The following is a 14494-nucleotide window of genomic DNA, read 5'->3' on the forward strand; positions in this document are numbered from 1 at the left end:
GACAGAGCTAGGTCCTGATCTGTGCTCCCTAAGTTAGCCTTTTGCCCCCAGGTGAAATAGAGGAGATGCTGCCATTAAAATACACAGCTGAGAGAATGCTAGAAGTGAGATATCGGAAATATTTTGAAGGCGTAAACAAAGAAAGATTGCATGATCAAGTATGGACACTGGCTATAAGCTCAGATAAAGCAGAAACCAAGTTTTGTTTTTTTAAAATGTAACTTTCTATTTAGCAAGATTGTATTTTTCATGCAAATGAGGAACGCAGCATCCACATGATCCTGTCACAATCCACCAACATGTGGAACTGGCTCTCAGTATCTCAAGAATAATTTAGATGGCAAAAGAGTCCCAAATGCCCAGGTACAAAGACAAAGGCATCCTACTTCTGAACTTTCACTGATACTCAAACTCTGTAGAACTCATATGACTCACTTTTAACAACATTAACTTGTTTTTTCCTTTGTATATTCTTATTTTGTTAATTTTTTTTGTTAATTAAAAAAAATCAAGAAGAATGAAAAGAAATAGTTAACTGCTCATCTGCTTGGCTTATGTATGTGGAGTGGGAAGTCCTAAAACTCAGACAGCAAAAATGTTTTGGGGCAGCCCTTCTATTCTCTCTCTTGGAAATTGGGGCTATGCCTTCCTACATGTTCATCTTCCCTGTCACATGAACAGGGCTACTTATTATCACCAGCACTACACAGGGCCACCACCCTTCATTGTCTCAATGGACATTTTGCCTGGGAAAAGTACATGTTGGGATCATTAGTCTGCTGAGTACCATTCAATCCTTTCCTGCAGGATTGTGCAAGAATATGTGTCCTTTTGTTTTGCTACTCTGTTTATTTTCATTATTAAAGATCTCATTTGATCTGCTTGTCATTTGCAAAAACTGCATGTACTGCTTTCATCCAGGGGTAACCTGTGTGGTGCCCTCTAGAAGTTGTTGTTGGACTACAACTCCCATCAGCCCTAGCTAGCAGAACCCATGGCCAGGGATAATGGGAGATGTAGTCCAACAACTTCCAGATGGCACAACATTGGCTACCCTGCTTTATTCCAATATTTATTTTGTTGCTCATTCTTGTAGATTTTTAACTTTGAACTTACTTTAAAATATTTGTTTCAATTTTCAATGCATACAACACATGAAAAACAATTAGAACAACATGAAAAACAAAATATAAAAATTAAAACATATAAAATAAGTACATTTGTATATGGGTAGAGTTTGCAATAATTACCTTTCCCCCTTGAATTTATTGTTTAAAAGTACAAGGAGATGGATAGAAGAAGGTCTAAATCCAGAATGGGAAACCTGTGGCCCTCTAGATAGCACCAGACTCCAACTCCCATCAGCCCTTGCCAACATTGTCAATGGTGAGTGCTGATGGGAGTTATAGTCCACTGGTTCCTCATCCCTGATCTAAATAAACACTACAGAGGAGATGAGCACTGTTAAAACGTATTATTATAAAATCTAAAGGCGGCAGTCTTATATAGCGTGTTCTCCATCACGGAGAGCACGTGTTGCGGTTGGGGATTCCAAGACACCTTGCTGTTTCTGGGCAGAGGGTTTGGCCAACTTGTAAGCAGGGGCGGGCTGTTACTGGGGAAAATTAGATGTTGCCATTTAGTGATTGACAGCCCTATTTGTTAAATACAAGGCACACAGCAACGAACGTCCTCTTTCGCTGTGTGCTTTGGATCACCCTCCCTCCCTTCCCTAATGTTAGGCTGTTTGCTTGACCTTGCTATTGCCTGTCATGGGGTCGTCTGCTTTGGGGCAGGGGCCCGGTAGGAATTTTGCCATTTGGCTGATTAGTGTGTGCCACTTGGTTTTCGCCTACCGCATAGCAAATCGTCACAACTTGTAAGGTTTGCGGTTAGGCATTGGTCTGGAATTGGTTGCTGGAGGGGTATGGATTCGGCTGTGCCTGCCCCCCAAAATGCTGCTGCTGGTGGAGGGGTATGTCTTCGGCTGTGCCTGCCCCTCAAAAATGCTGCTGCTTCAAAAGTTTTCCGTTAAAGGAACCCAGGGGCTCCCCCATGCTTTTGTCCGAAACCCCCTGGCAAGGGGCTAGGGCCATGCAAGAGCCCCTGGGAGCCTTCTGGGGAGAGGTGAGGCATGGTTCCCAGTCCCGTCTCCCTCCCCAGGTGGCTTACCCTTCCTGACTTCACGGGGGGTGCGAATGTCAGAGCTGTCCCCGTGTGGGGGCAGTTAGTGCTACCAATGCCTAAGCAACCACTCATTGCTGTATTTGAATAAAGTTGTGGCCAAAATTATGCCAAAAAATTTAAACAAAAATTAAGTGTCAATTGTGTTTTCCTTTGGGGACCTCGACACGCAAATCATATAACCTTGGAGCAATGACGAGACAAATCATTATGTGAACTAAAACACAAATGTCCTTCAAAATGTGCTTTTCTCCTAATTTTGCAATGTAACTCATTGCATTTGGGGAAAGTGCTTGCAACAGGCTGCGTATTGGGTAAAATTGCATATAACGATGTTTAGGAGAAATTTGCATTAAAATGCCGTTAAGAGTTTTCATGAAAGGCTTTGAAAATGTGCAAATGTGGAAGATTCAACTTAAGGTTGGAAAGATGAGAAAAAGAAAGAAACCATAATTGACAGAATATCCTATCCCTAAGGGGCAAGACCCCTGCTCAATTTCTCTGTATGTTTCTTTACCCTTAAACAAAGTTATTCATTCATTCATTCATTCATTTATTAACATTATATCCCACCTTTCTGCCAATAAGCTCAAGATGGCACACATGGTTCTCCTGCTCTCCATGTGAGCCTCGCCCTTTGAGATAAGTTAGGCTGAGAGACAGTAACTGGCCCCACATCATCTGTTGGGCTTCATGGTTGAGTGAGGATTTGAATCATGGTCTCCCAGGTGCGAATATATGACACTGGTTTGTTGGAGCAGACTATCTTTCAAATGCAGGGTGCTTTCTGTGAAGTAGGAACCAGAGGCCATCCTAGGTGTCATCAGGAATATAGCAATGGAGAGGAAAGGCAAAATAAGTGATGGAGAGGAAACCACTGGCACGCTGTGTATGCTGCAGTTGCTGAATTAATGTAACACCTTTTCTAATTTGAACTGGAATTCAGCAGAAGTGGAATGCAAGTAAAGCCTGAGGTAAAGTCAGGAAAGTGCTCCCCGCCCCCCACATACAAAAGTTGATTTTTTAAAAAACAGTTCTGACAGTTGGACAGCATCATCCTAAAGGAAGCAAGCTAGCTTAAAGAGTAAGAGGTGGGCTGTGTGGTCCACATAGCTCTGTTCTCCAACCCATTCCCACAATTACTTGTCCCCTCAGCAACTGCCGCCTGAGGCAGCCACCTCACTCTAGCAAACAGTAGAGACAGCTCTGAATGCAGGGCAGAGGAAAACAGAGGAAAATTAAGGAAAGGAGCAGGGAAAATCTCATCTTTGCTCAGTATAAAGCACATTCATCTAGAGAAATTGTAGGGTCAAAATTTCTACCCTCCTTCCCCCATTTTTTCGGCTTTTGAAGCAATACCTTTTGATTTTAGTCCAATTGGTTTTTGTTTTGTTTGTTTGTAAGGTTTCGGGGGTTTTTTGAGGGAGAAGTGCAGGTAGAAAAGCTTCCAAAATGTTCTGCCTGGGAAATAGATGAATGCATATTTGCTATGGCCTGAGAAAGAGTTAAGTGTGCCCTTTCATAATAAAAAAGCAACACACACACACACACTGCAGAATGGATGGGATCCAAGTCCTGGCTGAAAGAAGCAAGACTCTGAAAGGCACAAATCATCCTGAAGTTCGGTGAGTTGATAAAGTTATTAAAGAGAGGGAGGCAGGGAAATTGAAGATGAGGAAGGGGTGGCGGCCCGAGGTGACTTTGGTAGTACCTTAAGTCTGTGCAAAAGCAGAAAGAGGAAAACCAGAACAAGTCTGACAGGATAACAATCTATAGCAGCCCCGATTCCCTTGGGGTTAGAGAGAGAAAGAGAGGGAGAGAGAGAGAGAGAGAGAGAGAGAGAGAGAGAGAGAGAGAGAGAACAAACAGCACAAACTCCTTTTCTTCAGCTGCTGTCTTGTGTTCTTGGCAAAAGCATCTTTGGTTTTACTTGCACAAACTTGGCTCTGGGGTTTCTTTTACTGTTATTATTAGCAAGTAGGAGAAGCAAGACCTTCATCTTGTTGGCGGGGAGAGGAGAGTGAATCAGGCTGTAGCTTAAGGGTGGGGCCGAAAATGCCCCCAGATCGGCCATCGGGCCATCTGCTTAGCAACAGGATCCTGAAGGAAGAGAGGGAGAGAGAGGAAGGCCAAGTGGAGCAATTCTACAGTTGGGCCAAATTCCAACATCTTGGTGCCAAGTGCTGAACTTTCCTGCCAAGACAACAAACAAGGGCACTTTAGAAAAAGCCTCCAGAGTAAAATATTTTTTTCTACTTCTCCCTCTGCAAACTTCTTTTCCCTGGCTGTGCAAGTGATCAGTTATGCTTTCATTACACAAGTTCAAACAGGAGGATGCAGTTATATATATATATATAAATTATTTTCCTTATAGGTTGGAACAGCGGCTTCATATGCACAGTGCACACACAGTTCAGCTCAGTCTATCCACACTAGGACCAAAACTGCCACCCACAATTCTCAAATGACCTGAGTAGCTGCTATGATAATGATGATGATGATGATGATGGCTGTGCACCAGATTTGCCAGAGGGCCGAGTGAAATTGGGCATATTTGGAGGGCCTCTCAAGCAGCTTCTTCATCTGATCCTGCTGGATGAGGATGAGGATCTGATCCTGATGGATCAGATGGATGAGGATCTGATCCTGCACAGTGCCAGTGGCTGCTCCTTTGTGAGCAACTGTCCTTGCACGCAGAGGAACTGCTCACAAAGGAGCTGAGGTCAGTAATGTGCAGTACAGTACAGAGAATATTATGCTATTTAGTTTATTTATTGAATTTGTACCCATATTTTTCTCCAAGGAGTTTGAAGTGGCCTACCTTTCCTCAACCCTGTAAGGTAGGTTAGGCTGAGAGGCAGTGAATGGCCTAACATCACCCAGTGAGCTTCATGGCCAAGGGGGGATATGAACCCTGATCTCCCAGGTCCTAGTCCAACACTCTAACCGCTAAGCCACACTGGTCTTCTTCTGTCAGACCCCTGGCTCACCTAGCTCAGTACTCACTGCTCTCAACAACAGCAGCTCTCAGACATCTCAGACAGAGGTCTTTGCCTTCACCTTTGCCTGATCATTTAACAGGAGCTGCCAGTCATGGAAACTTAGAGCTTCTGTATGCAAGGCAGGTATACGGCCAACAAATTATGGTGCCTCTTTTTGGGAGTGTGATTGCACAGTACTAATAGCACAGGATCCTAAATCCTTATTTGTCAACATAATAGCCTGATCCTTTGAGGTGCCCACTAGTGGAGTGAAAAAAACCCTAGAAGATATGGGGTTTATTGACTTCTGGATTAGAAGGGCCATTGGTTCCATTAGGTACAATGTGTAAAGTACACCACAGTTATTTATACTTACGGTCATCAACATGTATCTCACAACATGGCGAGCCATTTCATAATTTTAACAGCCCATGTTCTATTAAATGCCATACTAATGTTTTAATAATGCTTTATTAAAGGGTACAAAAATTGGGTCAGTACTTTCTGGTGCATGGCCGCCCCATTTTTTTTTTATTACAGTTTACTAAAGAATATATCACATAAACTTCCCAGCCATATATATGAAGCCATTTCATAACATGCTTTGTACAGACTGTGATTAAAGCTGTTAGCTTGATCTGTAATTACATTTGCAAATACATTTTTATTGAGTTATGCAATGGGGGGGGATTAAACTTGCCAAAAGCATAATGGATTATGTAGCTTGAATTCCAGAAAAGAATGGTGTTATGTACTGAAGTTCTCACCCTGGGCCAGCAGGGGGATACTGTAGATAGTTATGCAAATGAAGGATCAAAAAGTGACGTTCAGTGATTGGATGGTTTTGTATGCAAATGAAGGATCGAAAAGTGACGTTCAGTGATTGGATAGTTTTAGAAAATGGCAACAGTTACATTGTTCTGGAGCTCTATATAAGCAGGCTGACTGAGCTCCTCAGCTTAGTTCTGTTCCAGCTTACAAATAAAGAGTTGCTTTGGAAGAATCGCTGTGTCGTCTGATATGTTCGCCCACAACTTAACAAATGGAAAGAGAGAATACAGAAATCTATATCTTATAATCTAATGCAACTTCTGCAGGGGCCCAGGTCTTTGGTGTCACATATAGGATATGAAGTGAACCATTGAGTAAACATAAGTGCATAAGAAGAGTCCTGTGGATGAATCAAGGAATCAATCTGAAGGTCCATCTAATCCAGAAATGGGTTCTCACACTGGTCAACCAGATGCTTGAGGCAAGGTCACAAGCAGGAACTGGAGTGCAACAACGCTCTTCCCATATGCGTTCCTCTGCAACTGTTCTTCAGAGGTTGGTAGAACACAGCCATCATGGCTAGTGGCCATTGATAGCTTTATCCTCCATAAATTTTTCTAATTCTTCTTTAAAGCCATTTAGGTTGGTGGCAATCACTGCCTCTTGAGGAAGCGAATGTCATAATTATATGTGCTGCACGAAGAAGTACTTTTGTCTGTGCTGAATCTTCCAACATTTCGTTTCCATGGATGTTCCAGCATTATGAATGGGAGAGAAACTTTTTCCATATTGTGTAAATTCATATACCCTTATTTTATGTGCCTCTGACTCGCCTTCTATCTAAACTAAAAATAATTTAAAGCAAGACTAGAACCCTAAGAAGCAGACACTCATGGTAAAGACCCATTTATCCAGCTGGCAAAGCCCTCCAGGACAAATATTTCATTTCAGGTAAGATATATACATATATAGTGGGGATCCTCAGGCCCAGGAGCTGAATGTGGTCCTCCAGGGCTCTCTATCTGGCCCTGGGACTCTCCTCAGGCCACTCCCCCTCCCTAGGACACACCCCTCTTCCCAGACCACACCCTCGTTGGCTCTGCTCTGTGCTTCCCTGGAGTGTGGTAGGCGAGGAGGTGCATGTGTGAATATAGAAACCTCAGAATTTTGAGTGGTTGGAATGTATCCTAACATACAAATGAAAGAAAGTCACATTTCTTACTCTGCACACTTTTGCCTCTGAGTCACACCCACCACTGGCATGTGGCCCCTGGAAGTTTTCCCATGAGGGAATGTGGCCCTCCGGTTGAGAAAGGTTCCTGGGATAGGCACATGTCAACAGTATATAAGAAAAAGAAATGAATTTGTGTATATATATATATATATATATATATATATATATATATATACACACACAAACAAACACCTACATAAACACAAACCTAGCAAAATAGTTCAGATGATAATGCCCAGAAAATAATGACTCCTGCTAGCTGAGACTATTGTGCCTAGAAAATGGCTATCCTTATATTTACTTGCCGCTTGAAGACTGCATAATTTAGTTTGGAATATGCAACCAGAGAAGGTGGGAGTAATAGCCCATTTTCTTCCATTTCACTTAAATTCAAGTAAAATTGAAGTTCACCCTTGGGCCCACAGTCAAGGTGACACCTAAGAACATGGTTCCATTATTATTATTATTATTGTGTGTGTGTGTGTGTGTGTGTGTGTGTGTGTGTGTGTGGAAAGTTAATACCATTACAATAATGACAGATAATACGGTGGGTTGGACAGTTGTTTTTAGTAATGTCAAGAGCTGATCAGGAGTATTCTGCAAGGGTACTTGAGCCTGAATGGAACACTTGTGATGGGAGCTAAGAGGCCTGAGCTCAAGCCTTTAGCATATTTTAACTGTGCATGTCTGATTGCTCTCAGTGGAAGTGATCTGCTTTGTTTTGAGTGGCTTTCTAAACACCTCATTTGAGCTCTTGTGCTCATGCTAAGAAATAAAGGAGCCACCAGCCTTATTCCAACAGGACACCCTTTCCAAGTGAGATTGCTCACACCAGTCTGGTGCATCCATGCATAGAGAACTGAAAGGAAACTACAGAGCAGAACACACTGTGCATCTGGGTGCTGTTTATATGGCAACAGAGCAGTTGCTTAATTAATAGTGCAAGGGGGCTGCATTTCCAGAATCCCACACAGACATTGTTTAATGAGGTAGAGAGTGATGTAATTTTGTAACGTGCTTGCAGGAATACAAAATGACTTAAAGTTGTTGCTTGGTTAATTTTGATTCAGGCGGACACACACCCTTTTTAGTTGCCCTCTCCCTCTCCCTCTCTCTCTCTCCTAAAATGTTTCCCAGTGCAAGATATGAATGGGCACTGTAAATGAATGGGCACTGCTGAGAAGGGCAACTGTAAATTCTTTTGTATAATTTGGTCAATTAACTTGATGTGTTTTAACCATTTTATACAATCACCGTGATCTTGAGACTAGGGTCACTTTGTTGCCTGAAGCATTAGACAAGATGGCAGCTCCTTCTATGTTCCATGTTTAAAAACTGATCAGACTGGTAATCGAATCTTACTTCAACACAGACAAGTGCCCTTCACCACAGCAGGCTAGCTTTATGGAATTGTGTGGAACACACGGCTCTATTCTGCTGTTGCCTGTCCTGCAAGCATCTGCTGCTTGAGGCGACTGCCTCACTCTGCCTAATGGTAGGACTGACTCTGACTAGAGGACACTCAGAAGTCAATTGATAAACCAAATTAGTGGGTTGTGGTTGTGGTTTTGAGTGAAATGTCCAGAGCTCAGGGTGTGATCATATGATTGTTTAACCAGATTCTCAAATGAGTTGAATTTGCATAAGTCACTTGAAACCAATGGACCTAAGTGTGTTTGCAGGCCATGTTTGCAACTCTATCTCTTCTGGACTCAGCACAGATACATGCAACTGACATCAAGTGTTTGTCAGATCATGTGAACACAGGTTCAGAAATTTCAGGTGGTGGGATGTGAGTTCTATAGACTTTTATCAACATGTTGTTGCTCCTATTTGAATACCTATCTGGTGCAAATATACAAATATTTGGATTTCCTTTTAAAAATATTACTTTGTTAGTGTCACAGACATCATTAAATCAAGTTCATATGGCTTTGTATGACAGACTAGGCAAGTCAAGTCAGGTTCACTTGGCTCATGGAAAGAGTTTGGTGTAGACATGTGTGATTTTAAATACTCAAAGGCAATCCCATATCTCTTGCCTTTGATGTTCTTGGAAAAACCTTGTAACACAGGCATTTATCCTACGCCGCCTTCTTCAATGCTTTGCAGACAGACTGTTCAGCTTAGGTGTGGGAGGGCCAGCATCAGATCCATGCTTAGCCATGAAACTAACTGGGTGGCCTTGAGCAAGATATTCTTTCTGAGCATAACTTGTCTTCGAGGATTTTTGTGAAGATCCAGGACAATTCAGATATTACATTTTTTTAAAAAAAACTAATACATCTTAAATGTTATAAAGTCCAATCCCTCAGTATGCAATCAGTGAATGGTAGTTTCTAAAAGAGCAACTAGCAGTCATCCAAACTGAAACCACCCACCCACCCTGCGGTCCCAATCCTGATCCCTTCCATGCCTGCTCTCTGCTTTGAGAGGGACATTCCCATTGGTGCAAAAGGAGGCTTTTCTACCAATGGGTTATATCTATTACTAGCCATAGCCAGAGTAGACCCATTGAAATGAACATCTATTAATGTTAATGGGTCTGATTAACTGAGTAGGATACATACCAATACTAATAGCAGGTGTGGTGGAGGGATTCCTGATCTGAATCACAGGAAGGCAGTGAAGGTTTAAATTCCCTCTGTCCCATCCAGGATTCTAAACCAGATTGTCCCCCTTCTCCATGCTTGCTATTCTATCTGTCTGTCTCTCCATGCACACATGATAAATATATATTTGCAAGCTTATTGGCGCATGAATCCCGTGAGAGTACATGAATCCTGGACACCATGAATATCTTCCTCCTCCTTTTTGGCTGCTGTCTAGAGTTTTAGGAGGATGTGGCTTCAGTGTGGGTTGGGCATATGCTGGGAAGTTCTTGTGCCATTAGCCTTTCACTCCTTCCAGCCTTGTAAATTGGGCTGGTCAGGTTGCAAAACTGCCAGTGAGTTTCCTGTGGTCCAACTCCCTACCCTGCCCTGTGCCAGGAACATAAGGAAGCTACTTTATATTGAGTCTCACCATTAGTCCATCTAGCACAGGATAGTCCAGACTGACTGGCAGAGGCTGTTTTGGGTTTCAGATAAGAATCTCTCCCTGGGGATTGAAGTTGGGACCTTCTGAATGCAAAGTAGATGTTCTATCCTGGAGATACAGCTCTTCCCTGGTTTAGGTCATTGGTCCATTTAGTCCACTTCTGTCTTTCCTGACCATTAGTGTCTCTAATTTCTCAGTCTTTCCCAGAAATGCCAAGCCCAGGACCCATCCTATTCAGAACAAGCTTGGTCACAAAGGCAAATATAGTTTTTATTTTGAAGCTATAGCTAATCTGGGTTTCTGGTATCTGCTCTAGGGAAACCAGAAATGGAACATGTGCTGGCAGATGGCTGCAAAGAGAAATTTATATAATGTTTCTTGGCACTAAGTTTGGCAGCTGACAGAATTACAAGTTTTGCCATTGCATAACCAATACCATGTGGCACCAAAGAAAAATGAATTGCAAAGTCATGTGAGGACTTCTTTTCAGAAGAACTGTGCCAATTCCTTCATTATCCTCTCGTTGCCAGCTCATAGCATCCTGTGTTTTTGCCCCTAGCTGTTTGGATCTGTTCTTTCAGGGACAACCTGATTCCTTTCTTTGATACAGGGGAAGAAGCTGTGGCTCAGTGGTAGGGGATCTGCAGACCTAGCATAAAAATCCTCTTTTCCATCACTCACTCATTATGTGGTGTTGGGTATACTGCTCAATGAATATTTTCAGTCAAAGGCGTAGCCGACTAGTCATAATTTACAGCACAAATGAAATAATGGTCATGCACCTTTTTAGAGGCTACTCAATGTACTATTCCATAAAATGTAATGGATTAGCAAGAATGATGCATCTGATGAAGTTAACATTAGTTCCCAAAAGCTTTTGCCATACTAAATGTGTTAGTTTTGAAGGTGCTAGTACTATACCTTTCGTTGTATTGCTCAAATTTCACTGTGGTCTATTTTACAGGGTTGTTTTGAAGATAAAGTGCCTCTCTGTCCTATCCACCGATTCTGTCTTACAAGTGACCCTCTAGCTCTACATTTCCCATCACAAGAAATGCAGGTTATGGACCACATGTTTTCCAAAGAGCAATATAGGGGAATCTCAAGGAAACAGCTTGCAGAAGAATAGAACAAGTGAAGTAGGGGGTTCACCATGTGTCCCATTTTACAAAGATCATTCTTCTGTGGACATAGTATTCCTCCCAATACAGTGGTACCTCAGGTTACAGACACTTCAGGTTACAGACTCTGCTAACCTGGACGTAGTACCTCGGGTTAAGAACTTTGCTTCAGGGTGAGAACAGAAATCGTGCTCTGGCGTCGCAGCAGCAGCAGGAGGCCCCATTAGCTGAAGTGGTATCTCAGGTTAAGAACAGCTTCAGGTTAAGAACAGACCTCCGGAATGAATTATCATATTTTTTGCTCTATAAGACTCACTTTTTCCCTCCTAAAAAGTAAGGGGAAATGTGTGTGCGTCTTATGGAGCGAATGCAGGCTGCGCAGCTATCACAGAAGCCAGAACAGCAAGAGGGATTGCTGCTTTCACTGCGTAGCAATCCCTCTTGCTGTTCTGGCTTCTGAGATTCAGAATATTTTTTTCTTGTTTTCCTCCTCCAAAAACCAGGTGCGTCTTGTGGTCTGGTGCGTCATATAGAGCGAAAAATATGGTAAGTTCTTAACCCGAGGTACCACTGTATAGCAATATTTGTTGTATTTCTCCTTCAATTTCATTAAATATTTCTAATGTTGCATCTAAACAGATAAATTGACATATGCAATCTTTATGCAAATATGATAGATAGATATTGGGGTGGAGGAGAGAGGCTGTCAGTCATGGGAGAGATTCTGTTGAGAGGCTGATATATCACATGGAGCTCCCTGGCAGAGGATCTGCTTTGCTTACATAAACTACCAGGTTTAATCCCTGACATCTCCAGGTAGGACTGAGAGAGAATCTTGTCTGAAACTCTGGAAAGCTGCTGCCAGTCAGAGTAGATAATACTGAACTAGGTGGGCCAATAGTCTGATTTGGTTTAAGGCAGTTTGTTAGGTAATATGCAACACCTGACAAACGCACAAGCTGTTCAGAGTAGCTTTCAGGTAATGGCTACCACACCACAGGGAGTCTGTTATGTGCTTATTTTGTCTTCTCACAGGACAATTGTGAATACAAAGATCCGTTTATCTGTATGTCTGTCCAGCTATCTTGGCTAGGCTTGCCACTGGTCAGCTACTTGAGTGCTACCTATCATTATTTTCTCCAGCGTTCTCAGTTATTTCTCGTCACTCTCCATATCCATCATGTGGGGAAATAGTTGATTTGTGGGTTTCTCACAACAAACCACTTTGCAAATATCCAATATGCAAACCTGGAGCTGTGTTGGGAAGTTTCCATTGGACACGTAAGGCCATATTTTTAGAATGGCAGAACAACCACAATTATTTCTGCCTGGAGTCAACAGGAATCTGAACTTCAGGCCCAGTCCAATAACTATCATTCTTGCAACGGATAATTAGCACCTTAGTTTTATGTGAACACTTTGCAATCTTTCATTAGAAAAAGCACTCATTTGATCTGGAATTTCTAAACCCTTTGTGGAATGTCAATCTTTTGATGGGATGTTTCCTCAGATTCAGGAACACAGCTGCCAGTCATTTTTTAAATGACAGCAAGTTCACCATATGTCAGATCCAACACCCTTTTAGAATGTGGCTTTGGGGGGGGGGGAGTTGGGTTATTGGGTTACTGCTTTTGGTTTGATTTTATATGTTGCGGTCTTGTTATGAACTGCCCTGAGACCTCTGGGTATAGGGTGGTGTATAAATTGAATAAATAATAAATTAATAAATAATAGAATTCTTCCCTGGACACTTTGCCTGACCATGTAGGGTACTGGATGGAGCAGCAAGTCTTTCTCTTTTTCTGTTCTTGGCTAGCCATCTCTATGTGTTCCTAAGTCTTTTAGGATCAGCTGGGCTTGATGTTTAATAAGCAAATAGCAGAAGATAAGATTAAAATGTAGTAGCAGTGTTCAAATATTTCTAGAGCATCACACAGTAGATGAAACACACTTGATCCAGGACTTGAGCCTATGCTCCACCTGCACTGTTCAAAGCAATATGCTTCCTAATACCAGCTGCTGGAAACCACAGGTTAAGAGAGTGCTGTTGTTGCTTGCCCTGAGGATCTGGTTGGCCACTGTGAGAACAGGGCTAGATGGGCCACTGGCCTGGTACAGCAGGGCATTCTTTTTATATTCTTATGTAACCAGTGGGTGGCAATTGCAAGACCACCCACCCATTCCTTGTACTTTTCGTCATTTTAAAATGACCATTTTATTTGATGTTTCTGTCCGGTGGCAGTTTTTTCAACACAGAGAAAAGCTGTGCCAGTGTAATGCTGGTGAGAGGAAGGAAAACTTGCCCGTGATGAGCTTATTAGCACATGAATAGGTTGTGTGAAGCAACAACTGAGAGCAGCAGATGGGAAGAAGAAAGAAAAAGTAGCCCATTGCCAAATTTCTCATAGAGGGGTTTGGGAACTCCTAGCTAATTAGTTAAATAATTTGAAAATATTTATTTCTTTCACAATGGAAGAAAATGATGGCCTCTGTGCTTTAATCAGCAGCATGTCTTCCTACATGGCCGTCCATGAAAAGTTATTGCTTAATTAACCCCTTTAAATGAATACCTGATAATTAATAAACCCATTGGATTGTACCCCAAGGCTGGGAACTGAAGAAGCCTCCTCTGTTCAAGTATGAAACGAGAAACCATGCTGAACTAATGGGAAATAATTCCAGTAGAAGGCAAACCAATTAGGATTAGTGAATTCCATTTCGTTTAAAGTTTCAAGATACAAAAGTAATTTATCTAGTAAATTAATAGTGTTAGTGACTTTTCTAATATATTAGCAAGTGTTTCGTATCAAATTAATGAAAACCAAACTGGTTAATACAGAATGAGACTTATTATAAAGGTATAAATGTTATTGCTGCGATAAGATCCAAATGGTTAATATTAAAAGGTTCATGTTTCTCTAATGGATAGCTATTTTTAATTTTTCCATATGCCAGTGCAACTCAATTTTATTAGTTAAATAAATAAATTTGTCAGTGTGGAAAGACCTGTTTATTTTGGCATATGGTTATGTTCTCCTGAATTTGGGGTTAGAAGAAGGGCAGCCACTTCCCATCTTATATAGCCAGTACTTATATGCATGGGGGTGGGGACATATCCCTCAGTTAGAGTGTGTTTGAAAAGAACAGCATTGAACACTTTTTGC

At 41.9% G+C, this 14494-nt stretch overlaps 1 long non-coding RNA gene across 3 annotated transcripts in view; it reads left to right on the forward strand.

Annotated features, from left to right (window-relative positions):
• The first annotated feature begins 3745 nt into the window (after positions 1 to 3745).
• LOC310850557 overlaps positions 3746 to 14494 on the forward strand; it is a 94938-nt gene continuing 84189 nt past the window's right edge. For 2 of the 3 annotated variants that reach the window (XR_014567360.1, XR_014567361.1), the window contains exons 1-2: positions 3746 to 3809; positions 6263 to 6491. This is a non-coding gene — a long non-coding RNA (uncharacterized lncRNA). Of the gene's footprint in view, positions 3810 to 6262; positions 6492 to 11173; positions 11410 to 14494 lie in introns of those variants that run through there. The other variant, XR_014567362.1, reaches the window with a different exon arrangement.

This window comes from Podarcis gaigeae (assembly GCF_964106915.1).
Source record: "Podarcis gaigeae genome assembly, chromosome: 8".
Classification (NCBI taxonomy): domain Eukaryota; kingdom Metazoa; phylum Chordata; class Lepidosauria; order Squamata; family Lacertidae; genus Podarcis; species Podarcis gaigeae.